This window comes from Coregonus lavaretus, assembly GCF_964263955.1.
Source record: "Coregonus lavaretus genome assembly, chromosome: 19".
Taxonomy (NCBI): Eukaryota; Metazoa; Chordata; class Actinopteri; order Salmoniformes; family Salmonidae; genus Coregonus; species Coregonus lavaretus.
The window spans coordinates 38,122,965-38,141,065 of NC_140006.1; the positions used below are offsets into that span (position 1 = coordinate 38,122,965).

General features: G+C 43.6%; 1 pseudogene across 1 annotated transcript; it reads left to right on the forward strand.

Moving 5' to 3' along the window:
• Positions 1–98: 98 nt before the first annotated feature.
• Positions 99–18,091, forward strand: LOC311146431 (selenoprotein F-like; annotated as a pseudogene). Its single transcript, XR_014615618.1, has 5 exons — positions 99–429; positions 3,072–3,239; positions 14,279–14,342; positions 16,601–16,650; positions 17,335–18,091. The product of XR_014615618.1 is annotated as a selenoprotein F-like (transcript).
• Positions 18,092–18,101: the final 10 nt, after the last annotated feature.

The following is an 18,101-nucleotide window of genomic DNA, read 5'->3' on the forward strand; positions in this document are numbered from 1 at the left end:
AACTGAATAGGCTTTCATTCGTCAGTAGTCAAGTCTGTTAAAATGCGATTGGACACATTTTTAACAGTTCTTGAATTTGGCCACAGGGAGCACTGTCCACGTCGGAATGGAATGTAACTGTCAGTGACCGATAAAAAAAGAGAAGTAAAAGGTGCCTTTCTGTTAGCCATATGAAAAGAGGAATAAAAATGACAAATCATAACTTTTAGACGAATAACATAAACAACCAGATATTATTTTTTGCGAATATATGATAACATTTTGTTGAATATAAAGAGAATTACCAAAAAATGTACAGGACATTAGGCACTTGCTAGTAGCTACTACTTCCTACTTTTTAAGGGGTCCTCAGTTTGCTTCCGTAACAAAGCAATCGCCAAAATGTCGGGGGAGGTCTATATCCTGTGGCTTTTTTCTCTCATACAAACGGTAGGTTTATTAACAAAAATAAGCTAAGCCCAACGTATGCATTTGTCGTTTTGTTGCCGATTGCTCAGCTTGTATCGGATGGCAGGTTTTCTTTTGCTACACTCGATTTATACCCACTTCTTTGCTGCGACATTCGCAACTGGTATTACACCGAATGACGTGGCTTATAACAATTGTACCGGTTTAAAAAGTTTGTCCAGTTGTTTAGTTAGCCACATTTGGTAAAATTGATATTTAATTCCTTTGTAATAAATCTTAAACTTTAACACACATACTGTACTTCAAACAAACTGAGACTGCTCGCGTTCACTGAAGTGACAGGTGACAAAGTAAAGAGCCAATCATGGCGAGACAGCGGCTGCGTTTCTTCACAACGTTCAAGTCATGTGGAAAACATTTTACCTAGCCTGATTGTTGTTGTAGAATTTGAACATGGGTGTGTGACGATAAATGAACGAGAGTTTTAAAAAGGGTTACATGTTATATAAACACATCTTACATGTTTTTATGCAACTTACATCATTGTTAGAAGTTTCACGTTTTTTTTTCTTGCACTGCACAAGTACAGTGAAATGTAACACTATAAAAAAATATGAAAAACACAAGTAAGTAAGCATACTATATACAGGGTTAGTTTCAATATCATATTTATAATGGGCAGGGATACTGGAGTAATGGAGGTAGATATGTATAGGGGGAAGGTGACTAGGCAACAATATATAAGATAAACAGAGTAGCAGCAGCTTGTATAGTGGTCTAGTGATAATTGTTTGTGTTTTTGTTGGTCAGAGGGAGAAGGCGCTCAGAGTTAAACAAATGGGGGAAAGAATTGTGAATTGTTTCGCTCTCAAGAAAAGGGCGCCTTTGAAAGGAGTGATTACTGGGGTAGGAGTAAATGTAAAAGTTTACCAACTGAAGGGGAAGATTCATTGTCTGTTCTTTTGAGTTTTGAAGTTGAGTCTGCCTGATAAAAAATATAAAAATAAAATAAATATGCCATTTAGCAGACGCTTTTATCCAAAGCGACTTACAGTCATGCGTGCATACATTTTTTTGTGTATGGGTGGTCCCGGGGATCGAACCCACTACCTTGGCGTTACAAGCGCCGTGCTCTACCAGCTGAGCTACAGAGGACCACCATAAAGTGAAGTTAGGATATATAAGTTATCCTGTACGAGCTTATGTGCCGAAACATTACGATGTTACAGGTGTCAAATTTATGGGCATGTGGCAGCAGTGTGTAGGAGGGAGGTTCCAAGGTGTGAGAAGTGTGCAGAAGGGCATGAGACAAAGGAATGTGTAGCATTGGGGAAAGTAGTGGTATGTGCTAATTGTAGGGGTGCCCATGGGGCTGGGGCTCAGAAATGTCCCGTGCGAGAGAGGCAGGTTGAGGTTTCCAGGGTAAGAGTAGTGAAGAAGTTGTCATATGCTGAGGCAGTGAAGAGAGTAGGGGAGGAGTGGTGAGAGTAGTAGATATGTACCAATACAGAGGGATAGGCCAACAAGTTATATATGTTTCAGTAAGATTGGATTTTTAGCATTTATAGCAATTGTTATTAATTGTACTGCAGGGATGGAACGTAAGTCCTCTGTAGCTCAATTGGTAGAGCATGGCGCTTGTAACGCCAGGGTAGTGGGTTCGATCCCCAGGACCACCCATACGTAAAAATGTATGCACACATGACTGTAAGTCGCTTTGGATAAAAGCGTCTGCTAAATGGCATATTAAGACAATTGAGGTTGTGGTGGCAGCTGCAGAGAGATATTTGGGTGTGCGAGACTTGACATCAGAAGAGTTACAGGGAGTGTTAAGTGGTGATGTCCCATCATTTCAGGTTGAGCACATGAGGTAGGAATGAATATATTTAAATAGTGGAGTTAGGGTGGTGTTAATTATTAATCATATTTTTGAATTTGTGAGTGTAGTGTTAGACGGTAGGGTATTTATTTATTTTTCAAGCAAAATATAAGGGAGTTGTACTCCAGTCTAGTAGGTGGCGGTAATGCAACAAATTGGATGCCAACCGCCGTTAAACCTCATCGAAGAAGAAGCACTTGTTTGTGGGTGTGCGTGTGTGTAGAGTCAGTATAAATGTATGTGCATATTATGTGTGAGTGATTGTGTAGGGCCCTGTGAGTGTGTGTGTGTGATTGTGTAGGGCCCTGTGAGTGTGTGTGTGTGATTGTGTAGGGCCCTGTGAGTGTGTGTGTGTGTGATTGTGTAGGGTCCTGTGAGTGTGTGTGTGATTGTGTAGGGCCCTGTGAGTGAGTGTGTGTGTGATTGTGTAGGGCCCTGTGAGTGTGTGTGTGATTGTGTAGGGCCCTGTGAGTGTGTGTGTGATTGTGTAGGGCCCTGTGATTGTGTAGGGCCCTGTGAGTGTTTGTGTGATTGTGTAGGGCCCTGAGAGTGTGTGTGTGATTGTGTAGGGCCCTGTGACAGAGCAAACATAAAAAGAAAAGGTCAATAAAGATACCATGGTTACCACCACCCCACTTTAATGTGAGATCCTCCACATTCCTGTTTGAAATACTAGCCAATACTCAATCCGTGACACTGTTGGCTCAATGGAAATTCACTTTTTTTTGAAAACGTAACATTAAGTGACAACCAATCCAATGTCTCTCCATTCTTTCCTGCTCAGCTTTCGGCCTATGGAGCCGACCTGTCCTCAGAGGCATGCAGGGAGCTGGGCTTCTCCAGTAACCTCCTGTGCAGCTCCTGTGACCTACTGGGAGAGTTCAGCCTGAGCCAGATCCAGCCTGTCTGCAGACAGTGCTGCCAGCAGGAGGCCCAGATGGAATCCAGGAAGGTAAGACATTGGGCTGCATTTAGACTGCAGGGTGTATCAACTATCAGTTATCCTTGTTGTCTCAGTCCATCCATCTGCACTGATTAGAAAAGACTTGCCAGGTGAAAATAATGTGTTGGAAGCTCATCAATAGGCTGACTTTCACCCGGTCAGTTCTTCTCAGACCAGTGCAGATGAAAGAGAGGCTAGGAGAGGATGTAGTGAGCTGTATGAGCAAGGATCGACTCGTCACACATGCATGTCATGGGATCAGTTATGTCAGAATATGATTCCGTGGTACCATGTGCATTGTCCCTCTGTGCCCAAACAAATATGAACAATTCTGATGTTCAGGCTTTGCCAGAAGATACCGACCCTACTGTTACGCTTGTTTACACTGAGCTGCACTGAGGTCGGAACGCAATCATGGATCCGGTGCGAGATATGGGTCGGAAAACGTACCTAAATGCAGCTAGCACCGCAGGCATTTTGGAATGGCAGTGTCAGCCAATCAGCTCCTTTGTTGTTCAACGTGATGTGCCATTCTATAATGGCTGCTGTGGCTACTGCTAGCTAGCATGTGGACGAAAAGGGCAGTTTTCAGGAAAAAGTAGCATTATTTCAATCTTCTCGATGGAGCAATGTGGATAAAGGTAAAATTTGGAGTACAGTGGCATATCCCATCCCTGCATTGAGGTACGTTTTCCAACCCATATCTCACTCCGGCTCCACGGTGTCTTAATGTAACCATGATTACGTTCCGGCCTCAGTGTAGCTCAGTGTAAACAAGCGTAACGTTTATGGGTCGGTATCTTCTGGCAAGTTCAGGCTCTACACCAGAGCAAAATGTTGTAAATAGATGCTGGACCACCTGAGTTTTTACATTTTACATTTTTTGTCATTTAGCAGACGCTCTTATCCAGAGCGACTTACAGTTTAGTGAGTGCATACATAATTTTTTATACTTGCCCCCCGTGGGAATCGAACCCACAACCCTGGCGTTGCAAACGCCATGCTCTACCAACTGAGCTACATCCCTGCCGGCCATTCCCTCCCCTACCCCCCTACCCTGGACGACGCTGGGCCTATTGTGCGCCGCCCCATGAGTTTCAGCTATATGGATCCATATTGCTGAGCCCTTCTCATAACTGTGTTATAGATGTTATTATTAGTGTTATTAGCTGTTATTAGTGCTATAGATGTTATTAGTGCTATAGATGTTATTAGATCGCTCTAGAGTGCCTATGATTGCTAAGAAGATGATCATCTTCACTACCAGCGCCCCAGTGTTTGAAACGTTGCCAAATGTTGCAGTTAATGCAGTAACACCCCATTGTACCCATGCCACACTATCCTTAGCATTAGAGCCGTGACGATACCAGTGTCGCCATACTCGTTAGTATCGTGGCAAGGGAACAAAACACGCTAGAGCACACAATATTTTACATACAGCAGGCTCTTAAAGGACTAAAATGTTTGGTCTGCTTCGTGTTTACATTTTTTCCAGGACAAAAAATATTTGCTATACTGGTATCGTCCCGACCCTACTTAACATGCGTTCAACTACTCAAATAGATTAGAAGTTCGCTCAAGTGGTGGACTACAAAACAACTGTCATTTCTGCTTGATTAAACTAAACACTGCCCCCCCCCCCGCCAACCTGAGGGCTGCGGTATCCTAGCAACACTACCTAGGAAAGTGAGCCTACAGAGAGAAGTGTGAGCAGCACCTCATTTCACATCTTGATTATTACCTCCATCCTGTAATATATCATAATATGCCACTTAGCAGACGCTTTTACCAAAGTGATTTACAGTGAGCGCTTACATTTAGTGTGTATGGTCATTTCCATGTGAAAGGACCCATGAGCACCAACATGAGAGGTTCATAGGAGCATGTCAAATTCAGTGTCAAATGAAAGCTAAGAGTCTATATTTTTGAGAAGTTAAGGCACATATACAATTTTCAACCATTGTCGATCCTAAAAATTAGCAATGAGCAAAGGCTTTGATTTCTGGTCAAACAAATGGAAAAGGGGTCTTAGAAAACATCTACCAGAAAAGTCTTAAAAGGTATTAGGAATGCATCAAAACACAATAATTCTGAAGTAAAGACCCCAGCCAACTAATATCAACACTTTTATATTTCGTTTTGGAGACATTTCTCTGCCTTCTGTAAGTTTAAGAAACATTGCCTTGTGCCTTGAAATTCCGTTACTAAAAACCCACATCTTTAAGATATTTTCTCATTTATTTCCCTCATGAGGATGGAGGATAATGAAAGTTCGCAGAACTAACAAGTAAAGGTAGACGACCTATCAATTAGTGTTTTTACTGATATCAATTTTGTTTATGAATTATTAAGTGATTAAACCTCGAGATTCCTTTACCAAATCGGAAACGGAATTTCTACAATGGGAAGTCATAGTAGTCACAAACCACAGTTGGGTTTACAAGTTTGGACAGCACAGTATATAACAGTAAAGAAAAGGATAGGACAGTAAAAAGTAGAGTATAGTTCATTACAGTACAGTACACAGTAGAGCACTACAGTTGCGTTCACTATAATCCACTGTACAGAACTGAACCGTACTGAACTCTGCTCCGCTGTACAGAACTGAACCGTACTGAACTCTGCTCCACTGTACAGAACTGAACCGTACTGAACTCTGCTCCACTGTACAGAACTGAACCGTACTGAACTCTACTCCACTGTACAGAACTGAACCGTACTGAACTCTACTCCGCTGTACAGAACTGAACCGTACTGAACTCTACTCCGCTGTACAGAACTGAACCGTACTGAACTCTACTCCGCTGTACAGAACTGAACCGTACTGAACTCTACTCCACTGTACAGAACTGAACCGTACTGAACTCTACTCCACTGTACAGAACTGAACCGTACTGAACTCTACTCCGCTGTACAGAACTGAACCGTACTGAACTCTGCTCCGCTGTACAGAACTGAACCGTACTGAACTCTGCTCCACTGTACAGAACTGAACCGTACTGAACTCTACTCCGCTGTACAGAACTGAACCGTACTGAACTCTACTCCGCTGTACAGAACTGAACCGTACTGAACTCTGCTCCACTGTACAGAACTGAACCGTACTGAACTCTACTCCGCTGTACAGAACTGAACCGTACTGAACTCTACTCTGCTGTACAGAACTGAACCGTACTGAACTCTGCTTCACTGTACAGAACTGAACCGTACTGAACTCTGCTCCACTGTACAGAACTGAACCGTACTGAACTCTACTCCGCTGTACTGTACTGAACCGTACTGAACTCTACTCCGCTGTACAGAACTGAACCGTACTGAACTCTACTCCGCTGTACAGAACTGTACTGTACAGAACTCTACTCCGCTGTACAGAACTGTACTGTACTGAACTCTACTCCACTGTACAGAACTGAACCGTACTGAACTCTACTCCACTGTACAGAACTGAACTGTACTGAACTCTACTCCGCTGTACAGAACTGTACTGTACAGAACTCTACTCCGCTGTACAGAACTGAACCGTACTGAACTCTACTCTGCTGTACAGAACTGAACCGTACTGAACTCTGCTCCACTGTACAGAACTGAACCGTGCTGAACTCTACTCTGCTGTACAGAACTGAACCGTACTGAACGCTACTCCACTGTACAGAACTGTACTGTACTGAACTCTACTCTGCTGTACAGAACTGAACCGTACTGAACTCTACTCCGCTGTACAGAACTGAACCGTACTGAACTCTACTCCGCTGTACAGAACTGAACCGTACTGAACTCTGCTCCACTGTACAGAACTGAACCGTGCTGAACTCTGCTCCACTGTACAGAACTGAACCGTACTGAACTCTACTCCACTGTACTGTACTGAACTCTACTCCGCTGTACTGTACTGAACCGTACTGAACTCTACTCCGCTGTACAGAACTGAACCGTACTGAACTCTACTCTGCTGTACAGAACTGTACTGTACTGAACTCTACTCCGCTGTACTTTGATGTCCAAACTCGTGAAACAGACTTCTATGATTGATTCAGATTTGGCCGTGTCTGGACCAACCAAATTTGGTCTTGTTTGGGGGCAGAGCTTATTAAAATAATAACCAGTGTGTAGAATAATACCCAAATATGCAAAGGAGGATATTGCATTTTTATACAATTGTGTACCTATTTAAGATTATAGTGGATGGAAATTGTCCAAACATTATGTAGAAATTATGTTGAATATAATAAACTACATTTATCAATCTGACGTCAATATTATGTGAATAAATGCAACAGGCCCTGTACCTGTACGTCTCTGGAGGAGTCTAGTGAAGGCAGCGAGCCTTGCATCACCTCTCAGTATGACTATAATGAACGTGTCTATCTTGCGCCGTTATGCAGTTATTGAGGCTAGATACAAATGGCTAATCCTGGCAACCAATGTTCTAGCATTCATTTGAGTCTAGCAGATCAGAGATGTCAAGGTGGTACCCAAGAATGTGCAGTGTGTGTATACTGTTAATAACTACCAATAGGTCCACTCAAGTATGAGCGTATAGTCAAAATAATTACTCTGTAAAAACGAGGATTGCATTTACTCAATTAAACGAATATAATTGATTAGTCAATAAAGAATGAACACTCAAACAATTCCAGTGTGCATGAAATACGTTATACATTAGACTAACAGAGTAAATGACAATCACCAATAGGCTAAGACTTAACGTGGTTTTACACTTTGCTAGTTAAAACAGTAGACGGGAAAACACACCCAGATTCTAATCTGATCAACTCGATTTAAATGATAGGCGTGCACTCCTGTGTCTCGCCCTCTTTGAAGTAGATGCCATCCAACGAACAAAATACGTTTTCCTTTAACAATGAATCCATAGCACTTACAGTTAGGCTTGGGAGCTATACTGTATATACTGTACACTGGGGTATTTGGATATAGCCACGGGTTTTTCAATACATATTTCTAGGGTGTAGGCAGGTAGCCTAGCGGTTAAGAGCGTTGGGCCAGTAACCGAAAGGTCGCTGGTTTGACTCCCCGAGCCGACTAGATGAAAAATCTGATGTGCCCTCGAGTAAGGCACTTAACTCTAATTGCTCCTGTAAGTCACTCTGGATAAGAGCGTCTGCTAAATACCTGCAGTCAACTTGTGCAATGCGTTGAGAGAAAACCGATTGCCTTCTTCATTTCACCTGTCACATTATTTGACATTATGAAGCTTACATAGTTCCCCATAACAGTTGAGCCAGTCACGTGTGTCTGTAAATGGCACAGCAGGTGAGTCCAGCAGTGTATGGACTGGGGTTACGTTTTATACTGAAAGTCAAGTGTTTTGTTGCTTCAATAGAGTGATCAGGGACGTGCAACTCTATCGTTTTCCTTCCCAGAAAATACATATATTAGTGCAACACGTTCAACATAAAATAGCTCAATTTTCATCAGATGACAAAAGTGCAACGCTATTTGGCTGGCAGCCACACCAGTAAATGAGCTTACAATGAAAAAGCAAGGTCTTTTTTGCTAAAACGATGCATGCCCATCATATTTCTAATGTTTAGGCCCATCATAGAAAGAATGTAGCCAGATACATTTCCTAATGTTTTGCTTAAAGTTAATCTTGCATTTTACCGGAGAAGAATAGCTCCACATCAGTCAGTGCGTCTGTTGATAGAATGCCAGTTGGTGAATTCTCATCCCAGTTTAGAAGTGCAACTGTAGCACAACATTAGTCTGATGCCGAGCAAAAATTACAATAAGAAGCATTTTAGATCGGAGTTTACAAAACGCAGCAAGATATTTATTATGCGTTTTTATATATATTTTTCCTGTGTGAAAAACGCAGAATTATGCATTAACATGACCCCTAGTTTAACTTGCTATTTAAGTAAGTGGCTCAATTAATAAGGTGACGGGGCATCATATTGTGTTATCTTTCTGCCTGTTTGAGAAGTCAAAGGCCTTTGTAGGAGTTATTTGTACAGCTGCCACTGCTATCTTCATTCCCTTGTGTTTTTTTCTCCTATCCGGTCTTGGCCTGTCCGCTCCTCCTCCCCCCCTCCTTCTCCAAGCAGAACAGGCACGCCAGTTGCCCTAGCGACTCCAGACTCCACACAGACACAGCATGTAGACTTGCTGCTGGAGAGCCAGTACTGTACTTCCATCAGACAAAAAAAACGTTGTTTATTTGCACAATGTCTCTCATTCACATTCGCTTGTAAATGTCCAAACTGACCAAAGATTACATTCGGTAGCTCCTACCTGTATATGTAGGCTATAACTTTATGAGCTGGATTGCCTGTCTTTGCAGTTCGTTTTCTTTTTTTCGTTTTGAGCTCGTTAGCATATTTAGGTAGCAGCCTCATGGAAATTTGCTATTACATTTTTTTACATTTTAGTCATTTAGCAGACGCTCTTATCCAGAGCGACTTACAGGAGCAATTAGGGTTAAGTGCCTTGCTCAAGGGCACATCAACAGATTTTTCACCTAGTTGGCTCGGGGATTAGAACCAGCAACCTTTCGGTTACTGGCACAACGCTCTTACCCACTAAGCTACCTAAGCTAATTGTTTTTGGCACTAATCTGGTAATGTCGTCCCCACAGTGACCGTACGTACATACCCCAACCAGAAGCCATGGATTACAGGAAACATCCGCACTGAGCTAAAGGGTAGAGCTGCCGCTTTCAAGGAACGGGACTCTAACCCGGACGCTTATAAGAAATCCCGCTATGACCTCCGACGAACCATCAAACAGGCAAAGAGTCAATACAGGACTAAGATTGAATCGTACTACACTGGCTCTGACGCTCGTCGGACGTGGCAGGGCTTGAAAACTATTACAGACTACAAAGGGAAGCACAGCCGCGAGCTGCCCAGTGACACAAGCCTACCAGACGAGCTAAACCACTTCTATGCTCGCTTCGAGGCAAGCAACACTGAAGCATGCATGAGAGCACCAGCTGTTCCGGATGACTATGTGATCACGCGCTCCGTAGCCGATGTGAGTAAGACTTTTAAGCAGGTCAACATTCACAAGGCCGCAGGGCCAGACGGATTACCAGGACGTGTACTCCGAGCATGTGCTGACCAACTGGCAAGTGTCTTCACTGACATTTTCAACATGTCCCTGACTGAGTCTGTAATACCAACATGTTTCAAGCAGACCACCATAGTCCCCGTGCCCAAGGACTCTAAGATAACCTGCCTAAATGACTACCGACCCGTAGCACTGACGTCTGTAGCCATGAAGTGCTTTGAAAGGCTGGTCATGGCTCACATCAACAGCATTATCCCAGAAACCCTAGACCCACTCCAATTTGCATACCGCCCCAACAGATCCACAGATGATGCAATCTCTATTGCACTCCACACTGCCCTTTCCCACCTGGACAAGAGGAACACCTACGTGAGAATGCTTTTCATTGACTACAGCTCAGCATTCAACACCATAGTGCCCTCTAAGCTCATCACTAAGCTAAGGATCCTGGGACTAAACACCTCCCTCTGCAACTGGATCCTGGACTTCCTGACGGGCCGCCCCCAGGTGGTAAGGGTAGGTAACAACACATCTGCCACACTGATCCTCAACACGGGGGCCCCTCAGGGGTGCGTGCTCAGTCCCCTCCTGTACTCTCTGTTCACCCATGACTGCATGGCCAGGCACGACTCCAACACCATCATTAAGTTTGCCGACGACACAACAGTGGTAGGCCTGATCACCGACAACGATGAGACAGCCTATAGGGAGGAGGTCAGAGACCTGGCCGTGTGGTGCCAGGACAACAACCTCTCCCTCAACGTGACCAAGACAAAGGAGATGATTGTGGACTACAGGAAAAAAAAGAGGACTGAGCACGCCCCCATTCTCATCGACGGGGCTGTAGTGGAACAGGTTGAGAGCTTCAAGTTCCTTGGTGTCCACATCACCAACGAACTATCATGGTCCAAACACACCAAGACAGTCGTGAAGAGGGCACGACAAAGCCTATTCCCCCTCAGGAGACGGAAAAGATTTGGCATGGGTCCTCAGATCCTCAAAAAATTCTACAGCTGCACCATCGAGAGCATCCTAACTGGTTGCATCACCGCCTGGTATGGCAACTGCTTGGCCTCCGACCGCAAGGCACTACAGAGGGTAGTGCGTACGGCCCAGTACATCACTGGGGCCAAGCTTCCTGCCATCCAGGACCTCTATACCAGGCGGTGTCAGAGGAAGGCCCTCAAAATTGTCAAAGACTCCAGCCACCCTAGTCATAGACTGTTCTCTCTGCTACCGCACGGCAAGCGGTACCGGAGTGCCAAGTCTAGGTCCAAAATACTTCTCAACAGCTTCTACCCCCAAGCCATAAGACTCCTGAACAGCTAATCATGGCTACCCGGACTATTTGCACTGCCCCCCCACCCCATCCTTTTTACGCTGCTGCTACTCTGTTAATTATTTATGCATAGTCACTTTAACTCTACCCACATGTACATATTACCTCAACTACCTCAACTAGCCGGTGCCCCCGCACATTGACTCTGCAACAGTACCCCCCTGTATATATAGCCTCCCTACTCTTACTTTATTTTACTTCTGCTCTTTTTTTTCTCAACACTTTTTTTGTTGTTGTTTTATTTTTACTTTTTTTGTTTAAAATAAATGCACTGTTGGTTAAGGGCTGTAAGTAAGCATTTCACTGTAATGTCTACACCTGTTGTATTCGGCGCATGTGACCAATAAAATTTGATTTGATTTGAAATCCCGGCGTGAGAGAAGGACAGTATGATTATATAACAATCTGGATACCGCCCAGCCCTACTTACAGTACAATAGAACATATCAAATACGTAGCTCGTTATGAACTCTTGAAACTATCTAAACATGACAATTTAATTCACACTGTAACATTCATTTAGTAGATTTCACGTTTTCATCTGTCTTCACACCTCCAATGGTGTCCGTGCTCCCAGGGTTCTGTGGGGATGTCCCTCTCTGGAGAAAGCCACAGATAAGGTGTGTTTGATCTCTGTGATAGCCCACAGATGGTCAGCCATCCAAACAATGTCATAAATCGTGATCGAGTCATCACTCTAGGCCTCAGCGCCTGCAGGTTGCCAGTCGCGAGTATCATATCCATGCATTTCTATGTAGTACAGATCAGGGCCCCATGATGAAATTCTGTTACCTCAATTCCGTTACCAGATGTAAATCCACTTCACTTACTGTAGTTCAATAACCAAAATAGATTTGTTCAAAGTCAAGGTGTCATGTCATAGCTGACAGCCAATTCTTTCTGCAGACATCGTTGAATCTTCATTCGGAGCAGATATTTAAGAGTAAAAAAAATAACATCTATGACACAGTTCTTCCAGTAAATGTGTTTTTGTAAAAGGTTCAGTGTAAATTGTTATGTAGTCCTTGTGCATAGAGTAGTATGGTTTATTAAACTTTTTATTAAACATTTTAAGTGAAATATCTGAGTCTCGGCGCAATTCCATTACCTTGGAATTGCCTTTGTGATCCCTCAAGAGTGCCACACTCTTACCAACTGTGCCACAAAGGACCACATGTAAGGCTGCCCTGTTCTAATCCCTGAGGAGACCTGGGAGAGCGTGCTCGCACTAATGCCTTCACTTCAATAAGCACAATTAATTTTCTGACTGTAGAATGTTCTATTCACGCTTGACATTCTGCTGCATTATTAAACATTTGCAAAATGACTTCTAGTTTAACATGAGTCTCGATGAGCATGGAGGACATTTTGTCAGCCATATGGGCGACGCACAATTGGCCCAGCGTCGTCCAGGGTAGGGGAGGGAATGGCCGGCAGGGGATGTAGCTCAGTTGGTAGAGCATGGCGTTTGCAACGCCAGGGTTGTGGGTTCGATAAAATAATGTATGTGCTAACTGTAAGTCGCTCTGGATAAGAGCGTCTGCTAAATGACTAAAATGTAAATGTAAATATCTCTCCGTGTGTGTCCGGAAATGCTACTTCAGCTCTGGCCCTGCTGCCTCTCTGCAGGCTAATATTACTGTCGCTCAGTGGAGCAAGCCAGAAATGGCCAATTGGGTTTTGGCCCGTTCAAACAAGTTTTTACTCCAGGCGATTTAGAAATGCACTGAAACTGGGCGCGACATATTGGCTAGTTCAGAGACTGAAAATAATAAAAAAGGTCATATTATTTTGTGAAACAAAACTAAACTTTGCTGTAAGTGTGAGTGATCGATTAACCCTTTTAAAAGCCACCAAGGTAGGAATCATCACCACCCCTGTGTTCAAGCCTTTGTCGATGTGCCCCCGTAATCAGCAAAACTGTGAAAAAAGAGAATTACATTTGCTGTGCTGGTTTAGGGGAAAGGAAGCTCGCTGGTGTAATTTTATTTGTATTCCCAGTAACAGCGTGCCTGTGAATTACTGCTGTGACACTCCAATTTCCTGTAAGTTATCGTGTATAGGTGTGGAGATTTGATTACCAGCGGGCCACAAAGTTGCCATCCCTCAGAGCCATTCCATATGCAGAGGCTCACAGTATAATGACCCTGAGGAACAGCCTGTCTACCACATTTATGAACCAGACTGTCCAGAATCACATTATCCCAATTCACCGCCAGGAGCTTCTCTGTGTGTGGGCATCAGTGTGTAAAAATGTATTGTCAGGAAGGAAGTTGGTTTGTTCGAGATTTTTCTAAGACGGTACATTTTTGTTGGCCAAAGGATTGCGAAGATAAATCGCAGCATTGGTGTAGAGCAGAGGTGCACAACTCTCGAGGGCCGTAGTCCTGCTGGTTTTCCTTTTTCCCTGGCAATGAATGAATAAATTCATGTAATTGACTACTGGCCAGCGATTGCTGGCTACCACGCCATAATCAAGTCTGGTAAAAATGCAAAGAGGAGAACCAGCATACCTTGTGGCCCTTGAGGTCTGGATTTGTTTAGCTGGTTTTAGTAATGAGCTGATGTTAGGAGCTGTGAATTAGGCGACCTCTAGTAGAACAACGTGGTCGTCCTGCGCCGCACCCTGACCGTCTGCTTGCACACTACAGGACTTAACGCAGTACTTTCCCCTCCACAGCTCTACCCTGGGGCCATCCTGGAAGTGTGTGGATGAAAGTTGGGGAGGTTCCCTCAAGTCCAAGGTGAGTTGTGGGGTAATGTTTTGCGATCACCCATCTTGTAAAGCTAATTGGTGTCAGTTTTCTCTGAGGGGGCTGTTGTTGTTGCCGGCTGCTTCTGTCTTGTTGGGGTAGAGCAGGGATCATCAACGAGATTCAGCCACGGGGCCGATTTTATTTTCTTTAGTGGATGGACGGGGGGCTGGAACATAATTAAAATAATTTGTAGAATGCAGATTTACCGCAAGAAGCTCAAACAGATATAACATTTGACTAAAACATAATAATTTCAAATCTTGCTTACATTTGTACAGTGGGGAGAACAAGTATTTGATACACTGCCGATTTTGCAGGTTTTCCTACTTACAAAGCATGTAGAGGTCTGTAATTTTTATCATAGGTAACTGTGAGAGACGGAATCTAAAACTTTTTAAGTAATTAATTAGCATTTTATGGCATGACATAAGTATTTGATACATCAGAAAAGCAGAACTTAATATTTGGTACAGAAACCTTTGTTTGCAATTACAGAGATCATACGTTTCCTGTAGGTCTTCACCAGGTTTGCACACACTGCAGCAGGGATTTTGGCCCACTCCTCCATAAAGACCTTCTCCAGATCCTTCAGGTTTCGGGGCTGTCGCTGGGCAATACGGACTTTCAGCTCCCTCCAAAGATTTTCTATTGGGTTCAGGTCTGGAGACTGGCTAGGCCACTCCAGGACCTTGAGATGCTTCATACGGAGCCACTCCTTAGTTGCCCTGGCTGTGTGTTTCGGGTCGTTGTCATGCTGGAAGACCCAGCCACGACCCATCTTCAATGCTCTTACTGAGGGAAAGAGGTTGTTGGCCAAGATCTCGCGATACATGGCCCCATACATCCTCCCCTCAATACGGTGCAGTCGTCCTGTCCCCTTTGCAGAAAAGCATCCCCAAAGAATGATGTTTCCACCTCCATGCTTCACGGTTGAAATGGTGTTCTTGGGGTTGTACTCATCCTTCTTCTTCCTCCAAACACGGCGAGTGGAGTTTAGACCAAAAAGCTCTATTTTTGTCTCATCAGACCACATGACCTTCTCCCATTCCTCCTCTGGATCATCCAGATGGTCATTGGCAAACTTCAGACGGGCCTGGACATGCGCTGGCTTGAGCAGGGGGACCTTGCGTGCGCTGCAGGATTTTAATCCATGACGGCGTAGTGTGTTACTAATGGTTTTCTTTGAGACTGTGGTCCCAGCTCTCTTCAGGTCATTGACCAGGTCCTGCCGTGTAGTTCTGGGCTGATCCCTCACCTTCCTCATGATCATTGATGCCCCACGAGGTGAGATCTTGCATGGACCCCCAGACCGAGGGTGATTGACCGTCATCTTGAACTTCTTCCATTTTCTAATAATTGCGGCAACAGTTGTTGCCTTCTCACCAAGCTGCTTGCCTACTGTCCTGTAGCCCATCCCAGCCTTGTGCAGGTCTACAATTTTATCCCTGATGTCCTTACACAGCTCTCTGGTCTTGGCCATTGTGGAGAGGTTGGAGTCTGTTTGATTGAGTGTGTGGACAGGTGTCTTTTATACAGGTAACGAGTTCAAACAGGTGCAGTTAATACAGGTAATGAGTGGAGAACAGGAGGGCTTCTTAAAGAAAAACTAACAGGTCTGTGAGAGCCGGAATTCTTACTGGTTGGTAGGTGATCAAATACTTATGTCATGCAATAAAATGCAAATTAATTACTTAAAAATCATACAATGTGATTTTCTGGATTTTTGTTTTAGATTCCGTCTCTCACAGTTACCTATGATAAAAATTACAGACCTCTACATGCTTTGTAAGTAGGAAAACCTGCAAAATCGGCAGTGTATCAAATACTTGTTCTCCCCACTGTATATGATAACGTATCTCTGTTATGCGTGGTAATACTTGAACAGTTTTTCAAAATTAAAATGATATGGAGCTGATTTCCTGGTGTAATCTTTTTTTTTTATGTCCAACAATGACATTTCTAAAAAAATATCTATTTTTTGGGGGCTCAGAAAACTTGGGGGGCCAAATAAAACCACCTGTGGGCCATCAATTGGGGAACCCTGGGGTAGGGTCTTGGAGCTCTGTGTCTAGTGGCACTGTTTGTGTTTAGGACAGCTGTACGCAACTGTGGTCCCTTTAACTTCATTACCAAAGAATGTTTTCCAAAGGTTTCTGTTTACAAGCATTGTGCAAAAATAGATCTGTCATCAATTGACGGATTCACTAGACCTGCGATAATGAGTTAACCTTGTTTTCTGTCCACAGCTTTTGTCAGGTCTGACAAGCCGAAGATGTTCAAGGGTCTTCAAATTAAGGTACAAATGAATTGTAGATAATCTTGTCTGTTGCGTACAATGAATTAGTTAAGTGTCAAATGCTGTAAAGAAGGAGTTGTTTCTCTCAGCTTTTATACAACCTTGGAAATAAAATAACCAAATTGTCTTGAACATAATCTCCTGTCGGTATGGAAAAGCATGAACCCCATGCACCACCATAAATATTACACAGTATATGGAGTTTTAATAATCTTATAGGCATTTCAATGGCTATGTTGAATTGAAAGGGTTTACTGTCTTGGCCGTAGTCCTGATAGTCCCCTCTCTCTGTGTGTTTGGTTTCAGTATGTGAGAGGCCGTAGTCCTGATAGTCCCCTCTCTCTGTGTGTTTGGTTTCAGTATGTGAGAGGCCGTAGTCCTGATAGTCCCCTCTCTCTGTGTGTTTGGTTTCAGTATGTGAGAGGCCGTAGTCCTGATAGTCCCCTCTCTCTGTGTGTTTGGTTTCAGTATGTGAGAGGCCGTAGTCCTGATAGTCCCCTCTCTCTGTGTGTTTGGTTTCAGTATGTGAGAGGCCGTAGTCCTGATAGTCCCCTCTCTCTGTGTGTTTGGTTTCAGTATGTGAGAGGCCGTAGTCCTGATAGTCCCCTCTCTCTGTGTGTTTGGTTTCAGTATGTGAGAGGCCGTAGTCCTGATAGTCCCCTCTCTCTGTGTGTTTGGTTTCAGTATGTGAGAGGCGCAGACCCTATTCTAAAGCTGCTGGACGATAACGGGAACATCGCTGAAGAACTCAGCATCCTCAAGTGGAACACGGATAGCGTGGAGGAATTCCTGAGTGAGAAGTTGGAAGTATATAATACTGTTTTATAGTGCATCATAAAGAAATTCCCTGCTACAAATCTGTACACCGTTTGAATTTGATTGTCTGATTGTATGTTGAAGTACTACACTGTTTAAAATGTTTATTATTTTTAACCGGAAAATCATGAACTTAATCCGTAGATTTTCCCAATTACATATTGTGCCAGGATGTAAAACGGCTGTTTTGTAGATTTGTAAAGATATCAAAATACTTATACTTACATGCAAAATACCTGCTGTTAACTTTTAAATGATTGGAATTAATTATCCAAAGACACCATAAAGAAGATTTTCACTGCTGGTTACTTTTTATTTGATTTTATAACTTTTTTTTCCCCTCCTTCCGTCTGTCAGTTGTCCCTGTATAGTTTTTTAAATATTGCTAAAGGTGTCAGCGGTAGGATCTTAGGGTGGGGGATCTAGGTGTCTCACCTCATGCGGATGTTTTGGGGAAGCACACATTAGTGAAGGCCTCACAGTAAACCACATTTTGGTATGTGAGACCTGATGTCCCTGTGTGTCCCTGGGCATCTTGCTGTGGAGAGGGACTGGATTCCCCAGTGTGTGAAGCAGTACGGGGAGGAAGAAAAACGCTGCAATGAATAAAACGTCTTTCATGGTATTTATTTCTA